The following is a 14354-nucleotide window of genomic DNA, read 5'->3' on the forward strand; positions in this document are numbered from 1 at the left end:
CATCATTGTTTTATGTTTTTCAGTATACTCATCTTTCACCTCCTTGGTTAAATTTACTCCCAAGTATTTTATTTTTGTAGCTATTGTATAGAGGGTTTTATTAAAATTTATTTTTCTGATACTTCATTGTCAGTGTATAGAAATACTACTAATTTTTGTAGGTTAATTTTGTATCCTCCAACTTTACTGTATTTGTTTATTAGTTCCAAGAGTTCTTTGGTGAAGTCTTTGAGGGTTTTTTTTCTTATATATATATATACATGGTATTATGTCATCTGCAGAGACAATTTAACGTCTTCCTTTTCTATATGGATGCCTTTTATTTCTTTCTCTTTCCCAGTTGCTCTGGCTAGAACCTCCAGTACTATACTGAATAGAAGTGGCGAGAGAAGGCTTCCTTGTCTTTTTCCAGTTCCTAAAGAAAAGCTCTCAGCTTTTCACCTGTATGTTCACTGTAAGCTTGCCAAATATGACCTTTATTGTGTTGAGGTACATTCCTTCTACACCTAATTAGCTGAGAGTTTTTAATATTAAAAAAAGTTGATATTTGTCAAATACTTTTTCTGCATCAGTTGAAATGATCATGATTTTTATCCTTTATTCTGTTAATGTGGTGTATCATATTGATTGATTTACTTATGTTAAATTATCCTTGCATCCCAGAGATAAATGCCACTTGAGCATGGTACATAATCCTTTTAATGCATTACTGAATTTGGTTTACTAGTATTTTGTTGAAGATTTTTGCATCTGTGTTCATCAGGGACATTGCCCTGTAATTTTCTTTCTTATGGTGTCCTTGTCTGGCTTTGGTATTAGGAAAATGCTGGCCTTGTAAAATGAGTTTGGGAGTATTCCCTCCTCTTCAACTTTTTGCAAGAGTTCGAGCAGAATTGGTATTAATTCTTTAAGTGTTTGTAAAAATTCAAAAGTGAAGCCACTAGGTTTGGGTTTCTCTTTGTAGGGAGATTTTTGATTACTGATTTTATTTTCTTTCTCATTTTGGTCTATTCAGATTTTCTGTTTCTTCATGGTTCAGTCTTGGTAGGTTGTAGGTTTCTAGCATTTATCTGTTCCTTCTGGGTTATACAGTTTGTTAGTGTTCAATTGTTCATAGCAGTTTCTTATAATATTTTGTATTTCTGTATTTTTAAATCTGTGATTTTATTCATTTCGTTTCAATCTTCTCTCTTTTTTTCTTAGTTAGGCCAGCTAAAGTTTTATTAATTTTATCTTTTCAAAAAGACAACTTTTGATCTTTTCTATTGTTTGTCTTATCTCTATTTCATTTATTTTTGCTATGATTTCCTTCCTTCCTTCCCTTCTTCCTCCCTTCTTTCTTTTTTTCCCTTCCTTCCTTCCTTTCTTTCTTTCTTTCTTTCTTTCTTTCTTTCTTTCTTTCTTTCTTTCTTCCTACTAACTTTGGGGTTATTTTGTTTTTCTTTTTCTAGTTGTTTGAGGCACAAAGTTAGTCTATTTATTTGAGGTTTTTTTTTCATAACATAGGTGTTTACAGCTATGCTCTTCCCTTTTAGAATTGCTTTTGCTACATCTTGCAGTTTGGGTTTGTTGTATGTCTATTTTTGTTGGTCTCAAGAGTTTTTAACTTTCCCTTTTGATTTCATTTTTGACCCACTGGTTTTTCAGGAGTGTGTTTAATCTTCACATGTTTTTTAATTTTCCATTTTTCTTTCTATTATTGGTTTCTTGTTCCATATCATTGTGGTTGGAAAAGATAATTGATATGAATTCAATCTAATTAAATTTCTTAAGGTTTCTTTAGGGCCTAACATGATCTATCCTGGAGAATGTTCTATGTCCGTTGATAATGTGTATATTTCTATGTAATGTTCTGCATATGTCTGTTAGGTTCATTTAGTCTAAAGTTCAATATTTCCTTGCTGGTTTTTCTGTCTAAATAATCTTTTCATTGTTGAAAGTAGAGTATTGAAGTCCCCTACTATTACTGTCTACTTCTCCCTTCAGAGCTCTTAATATTTGCTTTCTGTGTTTAGGTGCTCAGATGTTTGGTGCATACATAATTACAATCGTTATATTTTTTGATAAATTTAACCACTCCATCACTATATAATGAACTTCATCTCTTTTATTATTATTATTATTATTATTATTATTATTATTATACTTTAAGTTCTAGGGTACATGTGCACAACGTGGAGGTTTGTTACATAGGTATACATGTGCCATGGTGGTGTGCTGCACCCATCAACTCGTATTTACATTAGGTATTTCTCCTAATGTTATCCCTCCCCCAGCCCCCACCCTCCAACAGCCCCTGGTGTGTGATGTTCCCCTCCCTGTGTCCATGTGTTCTCACTGTTCAGCTCTCACTTATGAGTGAGAACATGCAGTGTTTGGTTTTCTGTCCTTGTGGTATTTTGCTGATAATGGTGGTATCCAGCTTCATCTATGTCCTTGCAAAGGACAGGAACTCATCCTTTTTTACGGCTGCACAGTATTCCATGGTGTATATGTGGCACATTTTCTTTATCCAGTCTATTTTTGATGGACATTTGGGTTGGTTCCAAGTCTTTGCTATTGTGAATAGTGCCCGAATAAACATACGTAGCATGATTTATAATCATTTGGGTATATACTCAGTAATGGGATTGCTGGGTCAAATGGTATTTCTAGTTCTGGATCCTTGAAGAATCGCCACACTGTCTTTCACATTGGTTGAACTAATTTACACTCCCACCAACAGTGTAAAAGCGTTCCTATTTCTCCACATCCTCTCCAGCATCTGTTGTTTCCTGACTTTTTAATGATTGCCATTTTAACTGGTGTGAGATGGTATCTCATTGTGGTTTTGATTTGCATTTCTCTGATGAACAGTGATGATGAGCATTGTTTCATGTGTCTGTTGGTTGCATAAATGTCTTCTTTTGAGAAGTGTCTGTTTATATCCTTTGTCCACTTTTTGATGGGGTTGTTTGATTTTTTTTTTTTTTTTTTGTAATTTTGTTTAAGTTCTTTGTAGATTCTGGATATTAGGCCTTTGTGAGATGGATAAGTTGCAAAAATTTTCTCCCATTCTGTAGGTTGCCTGCTACTCTGATGATAGTTTCTTTTGCTGTGCAGAAGCTCTTTAGTTTAATTAGATCCCATTTGTCAATTTTGGCTTTTGTTGCCATTGCTTTTGGTGTTTTAGTCATGAAGTCTTTGCGCATGCCTATGTCCTGAATGGTATTGCCTAGGTTTTCTTCTAGGGTGTTTATGGTTTTAGGTCTTACATTTAGGTCTTTAATCCATCTTGAGTTAATTTTTGTGTAAGGTGTAAGGAAGAGATCCTGTTTCAGCTTTCTACATATGGCTAGCCAGTTTTCCCAGCACCATTTATTAAATAGGAAATCCTTTCCCCATTTCTTGTTTTTGTCAGGTTTGTCAAAGATCAGATGGTTGTCGATGTGTGGTGTAATTTTTGAGGGCTCTGTTCTGTTCCATTAGTCTATATATCTGTTTTGGTACCAGTACCATGCTGTTTTGGTTACTGTAGCCTTGTAGTATAGTTTGAAGTCAGGTAGTGTGATGCCTCCAACTTTGTACTATTAGCTTAGGATTGTCTTGGCTATGCGGGTTCTTGTTTGGTTCCATATGAAAATTAAAGTAGGTTTTTCCAATTCTGTGAAGAAAATCAGTAGTAGTTTGATGGAGATGGCATTGAATCTATAAATTACCTTGGACAATATGACCATTTTCACGATATTGATTCTTCCTAGACATGAGCATGGAGTGTTCTTCCATTCATTTGTGTCCTCTTTTATTTCATGGAGCAGTGGTTTGTAGTTCTCCTTGAAGAGATCCTTCACATCCACTGCATATTGGATTCCTAGGTATTTTATTCTCTTTGTAGTAGTTTTGAATGGGAGTTCACTCATGATTTGGCTCTCTGTTTGTCTGTTATTGGTGTATAGGAATGTTTGTGATTTTTGCACATTGATTTTGTATCCTGAGACTTTGCTGAAGTTGCTTATCAGCTTAAGGAGATTTTGGGCTGAGCCAATGGGATTTTCTAAATATACAATCATGTCTCTGCAAATAGAGACAATTTGACTTCCTCTTTTCCTAATTGAATACCCTATATTTCTTGCTCTTGCCTGATTGCCCTAGCCAGAACTTCCAATACTATGTTGAATAGGAGTGGTGAGAGAGGTTATCCTTGTCTTGTGGTGGTTTTCAAAGGGAATGCTTCCGGTTTTTGCCCATTTAGTACGATACTGGATGTGGGTTTGTCATAAATAGCTTTAATTATTTTGAGATACATTCCATCAATACTTAGTTTATTGAGAGTTTTAACATGAAAGGCTGTTGAAGTTTGTCAAAGGCCTTTTCTGCATCTATTGAGATAATCGTGTGGTTTTTGTCATTCGTTCTGTTTATGTGATGGATTACGTTTATTGGTTTGCATGTGATGAACCAGCCTTGCATCCCAGGGATGAAACCAACTTTATCGTGGTGGATATGCTTTTTGATGTGCTGCTGGATTTGGTTTGCCAGTATTTTATTGAGGATTTTTGCATCAATATTCATCAGGGATATTGGCCTAAAATTATCTTTTTATGTTGTCTCTCTGCCAGGCTTTGGTATCAGGATGATGCTGACCTCATAAAATGAGTTAGGGAAGACTCCCTCTTTTCCTATTGATTGGAATAGTTTCAGAAGGAATGGTACCAGCTTTTCTTTGTACCTCTGGTAGAATTTGGCTGTGAATCCATCTGGTCTCAGACTTTTTTTGGTTGGTAGGCTATTAATTTGTTCCTCAATTTCAGGACCTGTTATTGGTCCATTCAGATATTCAACTTCTTCCTGGTTGAGTCTTGGGAGAGTGTATGTTTCCAGGAATTTATCCATTTCTTCTAGATTTTCTAGTTTATTTGCATAGAGGTGTTTATAGTATTCTGATAGCAGTTTGATTTTCTGTGGGATCAGTGGTGATATCCCCTTTATCGTTTTTTATTGCATCTATTTGATACTTTTTTCTTCTTTATTAGTCTTGCTGGTGGTCTATCTATTTTGTTGATCTTTTCAAAAAACCACCTCCTGAATTCACTGATTTTTTGAAGGGTTTTTTGTGTCTCTGTCTCCTTCAGTTCTGCTCTGATCTTAGTTATTTCTTGTCTTCTGCTAGCTTTTGAATTTGTTTGCTCTTGCTTCTCTAGTTCTTTTAATTGTGATGTTAGGGTGATGATTTTAGATCTTTCCTTCTTTCTCTTGTGGGCCTTTAGTGCTATAAATTTCCCTCTACACACTGCTTTAAATGTATCCTAGAGATTCTGGCACATTGTATCTTTGTTCTTATTAGTTTCAAAGAACATCTTTATTTCTGCCTTAATTTTGTCATTTACCCAGTAGTCATTCAGGAGCAGGTTGTTCAGTTTCCATGTGGTTGTGTGGTTGGGAGTGTTTCTTAATCATTATTTCTAATTTGATTGCACTGTGGTCTGAGAGACAGTTTGCTGTGATTTCTGTCCTTTTACATTGGCTCAGGAGTGTTTTACTTCAACTACATGGTTAGTTTTAGAATAAGTGCAATGTGGTGCTGTGAAGAATGTATATTCTGTTGATTTGGGGTGGAGAGTTCTGTAGATGTCTATTAGGTCTGCTTGGTCCAGAGCTGAGTGCAAGTCCTGGATATCCTAGTTAATTTTCTGTCTTGTTGATCTGTCCAATATTGACAGTGGAGTGTAGAAGTCTCCCATTATTATTGTGTGGGAGTCTAAGTCTCTTTGTAGGTCTCTAAGGACTTACTTTATGAATCTGGGTGCTCCTGTATTGGGTGCATATATATTTAAGATAGTTAGCTCTTCTTGTTGAATTGATCCCTTTACCGTTATGTAATGGCATTCTTTGTCTCATTTGATCTTTGTTGGTTTAAAGTTTGTTTTATCAGAGACCAGGATTGTAGCCCCTGCTCTTTTTTTTTTTGCTTTCTATTTGCTTGGCAGATTTTACTGCATCCCTTTATTTTGAGCCTATGTGTGTCTTTGCATGTGAGATGGGTCTCTTGAATGCAGCACACTAGTGGGTCTTTACTCTTTATCCAATTTGCCAGTCTGTGTCTTTTAATTGGGGCATTTAGCCTGTTTACATTTAAATTCAATATTGTTATGTGTGAGTTTGATCCTGTCATTATGACGCTAACTGGTTATTTTCCCCATTAATTGATGCAGTTTCTTCATAGTGCCAAAGGTCTTTACAGTTTGGCATGTTTTTGCAGTGGCTGGTACTGGTTGTTCTTTCCCATGTTTAGTGCTTCCTTCAGGAACTCTTGTAAGGCAGGCCTGGTGGTGACAAAATCTCTCAGCATTTGTTTGTCTGTAAAGGATTTTATTTCTCCTTCACTTACGAAGCTTAATTTGGCCAGATGTGAAATCTAGGTTGAAAATTCTTTTCTTTAAGAATGTTGAATATTGGCCCCCACTTTCTTCTGGCTTGTAGGGTTTCTGCAGAGAGATCCACTGTTAGTCTCTTGGGCTTGCCTTTGTGGGTAACAAGACCTTTCTCTCTGGCTGCCCTTAACATTTCTTCCTTCATTTCCACCTTGGTGAATCTGAACAGTTATATGTCTTGGGGTTGCTATTCTCGAGGACTATCTTTGTGGTGTTCTCTGTATTTCCTGAATTTGAATGTTGGCCTGCCTTGCTAGGTTGGGGAAGTTCTCCTGGATAATATCCTGAAGAGTGTTTTCTAACTTGGTTCCATTATCCCCGTCACTTTCAGGTACACCAATCAAATGTAGATTTGGTCTTTTCACATAGTCCCATATTGCTTGGAGGCTTTGTTTGTTTCTTTTCACTCTTTTTTCTCTAATATTGTCTTCTCACTTTATTTCATTAATTTGATCTTCAATCACTGATAACCTTTCTTCCACTTGATCGAATCAGCTACTGAAACTTGTTTATGCTTCATGCAGTTCTCATGCTGTGGTTTTCTGCTCCATCAGGTCATTTAAGCTCTTCCTTACACTGCTTACTCTAGTTAGAAATTCCTCTAACCTTTTTTCAAGGTTTTTAGCTTCCTTGCGATGGGTTAGAATGTGTTCCTTTAGCTCGGAGAAGTTTGTTATTACCGACCTTCTGAGGCCTGCTTCTGTCAACTCGTCAAACTCATTCTCCATCCAGTTTTGTTCCCTTGCTGGTGAGGAGTTGTGTTCCTTTGGAGGAGAAGAGGCATTCTGTTTTTTGGAATTTTCAGCCTTTCTGCTCTGGTTTCTCCCTATCTTTGTGGTTTTATCTGCCTTTGGTCTTTGATATTGGTGACCTATGTACGGGGTTTTTGTGTGGATGTCCTTTTTATTGATGTTGTTGCTATTCCTTTCTGTTTGTTAGTTTTCCTTCAAACAGACAGGTCCCTCAGCTACAGGTCTGTTGGAGTTTGCTGGAGGTCCACTCCAGACCCTGTTTGCCTGGGTGTCACCAGCAGAGGCTGAAGAACAGCAAGTATTGCTGCCTGATCCATCCTCTGGAAGCTTTGTCTCAGAGGGGCACCTGTCTGTATGAGGTGTCTCTCGGCCCCTACTGGGAGGGTCTCCCAGTCAGGCTACATGGGGGTCAGGGACCCACTTGAGGAGGCAGTCTGTCCATTATCAGATCTCGAACACCGTGCTGGGAGAACCACTGCTCTCTTCAGAGCTGTCAGGCAGGGACATTTAAGTCTGCAGAAGCTGTCTGCTGCCTTTTGTTCAGATATGCCCTGCCCCCAGAGGTGGAATCAAGCGAGGCAGTAGGCCTTGCTGAGCTGCAGTGGGCTTTGTCCAGTTGAGCTTCCCTGCTGCTTTGTTTACAGTGTGAGCATAGAACCGCCTATTCAAGCCTCAGCAATGGCAGACGCCCCTCACCCCACCAAGCTCTAGCATCCCAGGTCATTCTCAGACTGCTGTGCTCCCAGCGAGCAAGGTTCCATGGGAGTGGGACCCACCGATCCAGGGACAGGAGGGAATCTCCTGGTCTGCTGATTGTGAGGACTGTGGGAAAGGCACAGTATTTGGACAGGAGTGTACCATTCCTCCAGGTACAGATACTCTTGGCTTCCCTTGGCTAGGAAAGGAAAATCCCCTGACCCCTTGTGCTTCCTGGGTGAGGTGATGCCCTGCCTGGCTTTGGCTCACCCTCCATGGGCTGCACCCACTGCCCAACCAGTCCCAATGAGGTGAATCAGTTATCTCAGTTAGAAATGCAGAAATCACCCATCTTCTGCGTTGATCTCGCTGGGAGCTGTAGACCGGAGCTCTTCCTATTTGGCCCTCTTGTAAGCAACTGTGACCTTCATCTCTTATTACAGTTTTTATTTAAGGCTAGTTTTTTTTCTGACATGTATATACCTATCCCTGCTCTCTTTTGGTTTCTGTTTGCATAGTGCATCTTTTTCTATCCTTTCACTTTCAGCCTGTGTGTTTTTTTTTTTTTTTTTTTTTTTTTTGAGATGGAGTCTTGCTCTGTCACCCAGACTGGAGTGCAGTGGTGCAATCTCGGCTCACTGCAAGCTCCGCCTCCTGAGTTCACGCCATTCTCCTGCCTCAGCCTCCCGAGTAGCTGTGACTACAGGCGCCCACCACCACGCCTGGCTAATTTTTTGTATTTTCGGTAGAAACGGGGTTTCACTGTGTTAGCCAGGATGGTCTCTATCTCCTGACCTCATGATCCACCCACCTCAGCCTCCCAAAGTGCTGGGATTACAGGCATAAGCCACCATGCCCGGCCCAGCCTGTGTGTTCTTAAAGGTAAAGTGAGTCTTTTGCAGGCAGCATATAGATTGATCTTGTTCTTAAAAATCTGTTCAGCCATTCCATGTCTTTTGGTTGGAGAATTTAGTGCACATATGTTTAAAATAATCATTAATTAGTGAGGACTTGTTGCCATTTTGTTAATTGTTTCTGTTCTGTAGTTTTTCTTGTTCCTTTCTTCTGCTTTTACTGTCTCCCTTTGTGATTTGATGGTTTTCTATAGTGATATGCTTTGATTTCTTCCTCTCACTCTTCTATGTATCTACTACAACTTTTTGCTTTGTGGTTACCATGAGGTTTACATAAAACATCTTATAGCAATCTTTTAAAGCTAGCTGATGTCAACCTAATTTCAATCACATAGAAAACTCTACACTTTTACTCTACCACATTTTAAGTTTTGATGGCACAATTTACTTCTTGTTATACTGTGGTATCCATTAATAAATTATTTTAGTTATATTTTTAATTATTTTGTCTTTTAACCTTTGTGCTAGAATTAAGGGTGATCTATACACCAACATTTCAGTATATGAGTAGAATATTCTGAATTTGATTATATACTTACCTTCACCAGTGAGTTTTGCATTTTCACAAGTTTTCATGTTAGTAATTAATGTCCTTTTATTTCATCTTGAAGAACTCCTTTTAACATTTTTTCGTGAGGCATATCTGGTGGTAATAAATTACCTCAGCTTTTGTTTGTCTGAGAAAATCTTTACCGCTCCTTCATATATAAATCATGACTTTGCTGGGTAAAGTAAAGTAATCTTGGTTGACAGAGTTCCCCACCTCTGAACACTTTGAATATATTATCCCACTTTCTCCTCATCTGCAACGGTTCTGCTAAGAAATCTACTGATAGTCTAATGTACATTCCCTTGTGTGTAATATGTCTCTTTTCTCTTGCTGTTTTCAAAATCCTCACTTTGACTTTGATTTTTGACAATTTGAATATAATATGTCCCAGTGAATTCCACTTCGTATTGAGTCTATCTGTGAACTTTTGAGTTTCGTGTACCTGGATGTCAATATCTCTCTCAGGATTGGGACATTTTCAGCTCATATTTCTTTAAATAAACTTTTTCCCCTTTTGTCTTTTTCTTCTCCTTTCCTAAAATGCCCTAATGTTTACATTATTTATGTTGATCGTATCGCATAAATCCTCAAAGCTTTACTTATTTTTTTCATCTTTCACTGTGTAATTTCAAATGACCTGTTTTTGAATTCACAGATTATTTCTTCTGCTTAATCAACTCTGATGTTGAAGTTCTGTATTGCATTTTTCACATATGTATTGAATTCTTTAGCAACAGAATTTGTTTTATATTATTTCTATATCTTTGTTGAATTTCTCATTTTGTGCACATATTCTTTTCCTTATTTCACTGAATTTTTTTATCTGTGTTTTCTTGTAGCTCACTGAGCATTCATTCTTAAAACAATTATTTGGATTATTTGTCAGGCAATTTGTAAATCTGGTTTTTAGCTGTTACTGGAAAAGTACTGGGTTCCTTTGGGTAGTGTCATGTTTCCTTAGCTTTTCACGTTTCTTGAAGTCTTGTGTTGTTTCCACATTTGAAAAATTATCTTTCTTCAAGTTTTACTGACAGTCTTTGAGAGAAAAATTCAATCACAAGCCTGTTTGACTAGAGATTCTGAGACTCTCTCAGGTCTTCTTTGTGGATTTGCCTACCCACTTGTTTCCTCTTGGGAGTAGGGGAGGAGTCTCAAAATCATATTCTTTCTTTCAATCTTGCAAAGTCAGGCCAGATTTTGAGAGTCTCCCATTTCTTTGCTCTACGGCAGTGCCCTGAAATGCTCAAGTTTGTGTTCCTTTTCCCAATCTAGCAGAGTCAAATAAGCTGACTGTGTTGCTCATAACTGTGTGCAAAAGCTCACACTTGTGAATCTGGGGAGCCAGACATCTGTGTAGGGGAGGTGGGGCATGTGAGACATTGCAGACACTTGTTGACTAGTTGAGGGAGTCCCTAAAGGCAAGATGTCCTAAGTAGCTTGTGGACAGGTCTCCTGAAAGAGTCCACAAGGTGGTTAATAGGACACACAGCTCTTTATTGAGTTTCAGTTCCTGATTTCTATAAATCCCCAACCTTCTTCACTGCTCCCAGCCTCTCCTAGCCACTTAGCCATGCTGATTTCTTCAGTTTTATGGGTGGGATGAGAGAAAGGTAGGCCTCTTGGTAGCATCCTGCACAGCTGGAGAAGCCAGTTGCTCACTCATTATGCTTTCACTTTATCTCATGGGAGGAATCATGGCTGAAGAAATCTCTTTTGGCACTTTGTTGTGCTGCTTTGGGGGAAGGGGTAATATGTATAAAGTGTAACTATTCTTCTCATCCTTTCCAATGCTTCTATTCTTGTATTTTATGATCTAGTCATGTGCTGGTACTTCTTCACTGGACTCCTGGACTCCCATAAATGAAGGATTCTCTCATCCACAGGTAGTTATCAAAATTGGTGCATCGTGGGAAGGTGACAGTAAAAATAGAAAACGTATTCCTCTGTCTTGCTGATGTTACTTAATGTCAGCCTCTTACACTTCAAACTGGTTTGACAAAGTGTACAAGTTGTGGATGGAGCCATTAAACAAGCAAGCTTAACCTCTTGGTGCTAAAGCTAGAAATTCAACTGTGAGAACGATGCATCATGGCAACAGAGCAGATCTAAGCTGTTTTAATTGTAGTTAGGATGAGGGGAAGATAGAATTTGCTTTCCTAAACTCAATGGCAAACCAATGTTAAAGTGGCTGTTTGCCCTAAATGACGCTAATCACTGTTTAAAAAATGAGCCAGTTTATTAGTCCCTAACTCAAAACCATTCAATTCATGCTCCATTGTGTTTGTAATAAATCCCAAGCTTTTATCCATCGCCCACCTCCCATCCCTACCCTCCCTTGATGAGCTTCACTTTCATTTGTTCTCTAGTTGATCCCTTCACATGGCACATCCTTTTTGTCTCATGACAAAAAGTAAAGATTAAACTTACATTCCATCTTCCTAAAAGTTTGTCCTCTATACCTTTCTGTGTCTGGTTATTCTTTGTGAAAGTTCTCAGCACAGATGTGTTCCCTCTCAGACTATCCTTTCTGAAGGAAGCCTCCCCACTTCAATGACCAACTGTTGTCATGCTTATTTTCTTCACAGAGTTTACCACAATTCATTTTCTTACTTATGTAACATTCACCTCACCAACTTAAATACAAACTTTTCAGTGACAGGAACTTGATATAGTTCGTTGGTATACCTAGTGCACAACATAATACCTGGCATTGTAGATGGTCAATATTTGTTAAATACTGCACTGGTGAGAATCCCACATTCATGTACTTCTCTGGGTCCTACCATTCTTGACTTTGTAAAATGCTATTTAGCTAGTGAGCTAATTCACTATTATTTCCCACCCAAAGCCCTCTTGAAAGTATTTGTCTACACTGTGGGTGAATGGGGCATATCTTCAAGACTGGAAAATTACCCAGACATTCCAAGCTGCATAAAAACAACTTAACCAAACCTCGAAACTCAACCTGATTTAATACTTTTTATATTACTGTGTACATAAAGGAAATGTAAAATTTTGCTTTATTTGAATGGTAATTCCATTTTAAATCTTAAAATCAAGCCATAACTAACTCAAATATTTAGTAAACCCAGAAATATCCAGAATATTTTGTCTCAGTACTTTTACTGTTCTACTAAAGATAAATCTAAATCTAGCATAAATCATCACAGTTTTTCTAGTTTCCCGGAGTAATTATTAAACTTACCTTTTATATTGAAAAAAACTTGGGGGGAGGCAAATCATGAGACCATTAGAAATTGTTTTAACATACACAAAGTGGTGGCTCAAATTTGAAATACAAAATATAAAGGCCTGTATCCACAAGAGGCAAGAGTGATACCTTTTAATCGTAGAAAGGATGAATTTACATTGAAATATTTAGGCCAGGTGCAGTGGCTCATACCTGTAATCCTAACACTTTGAGAGGTGGGCAGATTGCTTGAACTCAAGAGTTTGAAACCAGCTGGGACAACATGGTCAAACCCTGTCTCTACAAAAGAAATACAAAAAAAATTAGCCAGGTGTGATGGCACATGCCTGTAGTCCCAGCTGCTCCGGAGGCTGATGCGGGACAATTGCTTGAGCCTGGGAGGTGGAGGTTGCTGTGAATCAAGATCGTGCCAGTGCACTCCAGCCTAAGTTACAGAGGGAGACCCTGTCTCAAAATAATAATAATAATAATAATAATAAGGCAAAAAGAAAGAAAGGAAAGAAGGAAGGAAGGAAGGAAGGAAGGAAGGAAAGAAGGAAGGAAGGAAGAAAGAAAGAAAAAGAAAGAAAGAAAGAGAAAGAAAGAAAGAAAGAAGAAGAAAGAAAGAAAGAAAATTTTGAATTAGTATGGTAAGCTTTCTTCATTAAATTCATATAATTTCTTCTATAGTATGTACTATTAAAATGCTCTTTTTATAATCAAATATTAACTAAATATCATTATGCATTAGCAACTTCAATTAGAAATTGAAACAAAACACAAATGCACATGAAAAGATCAATTCTTTTCAGAGATAATAGAATACAATACTGAATTTTCAATAATTCAAAATTTACTTTGGTTGCCAATATAGAGCTTTATTGTAAGTCCTGATTATAATTATGCTTGGTTTATATTAAATAAGGTACTAAGAATAGTGACAATCTCTTTGCCTTAGCACTATCAATTTGAGATATGTAAGAAGTCAGAATTATAAGAGACTAGAAGAAAAAGGAAGGTTCTTAAACGATAATCCCCCTTACACACGGTTTTACCTGTTACCCTAGTCAAAAAATATTAAATGGAAAATCCTAGCAGTAAACAATTCATAAGTTTAAACTACATGCCATTCTGAGTAGTGTGATGAAATTCTGGGTCACCCTGCTCTGTTCTACTTGGATCATAAATCACCCCTTTGTTTAGCATATTCACTCTGCATATGTCACCAGCCTATTTGAACATTTAGTGGTTTGCCTGATTGTCAGATCAATCATGATGGTATCACAGTGTTTGTGTTCAAGGAACCTTTATTATATTTAATGGTGGCCACAAGAATATTGATGCCGATATGTTGTTATAATTGTTCTTCATTGTTAATATTGTTGCTAATTGCTTACTGTGCTTTATTTATAAATTAAACTTTAGCGTAAGTATCTATGTATAGTAAAAAAAACCCAGCATACATAGAGTTCTGTATTCCTTGTGTTTTCAGGCACTCACCACTGTCGATCCTAGAGCGTATTCTCCACTGGCCGGGCGTGATGGCTAACGCCTGTAATCCCAGCACTTTGGGAGGCCAAGGCGGGCAGACTACTTGAGGTCAGGAGTTCAAGACCAGCTTGGCCAACATGGTGAAACCCCGTCCCTACTAAAAATACAAAAATTAGTGAGACATGGTGGCACACACCTGTACTGCTAGCTATGTGGGAGGCTGAGGCAGGAGAATCGCTTGTACATAGGAGGCAGAGGTTGCAGTGAGCTGAGATGGCACCACTGCACTCCAGTCTGGGCAACAGAGTGAGATTTCATCTGAAAAAACAAATCCTTCACAGATATGGAGAA

This window comes from Macaca fascicularis, chromosome 3, assembly GCF_037993035.2.
Source record: "Macaca fascicularis isolate 582-1 chromosome 3, T2T-MFA8v1.1".
NCBI lineage: Eukaryota > Metazoa > Chordata > Mammalia > Primates > Cercopithecidae > Macaca > Macaca fascicularis.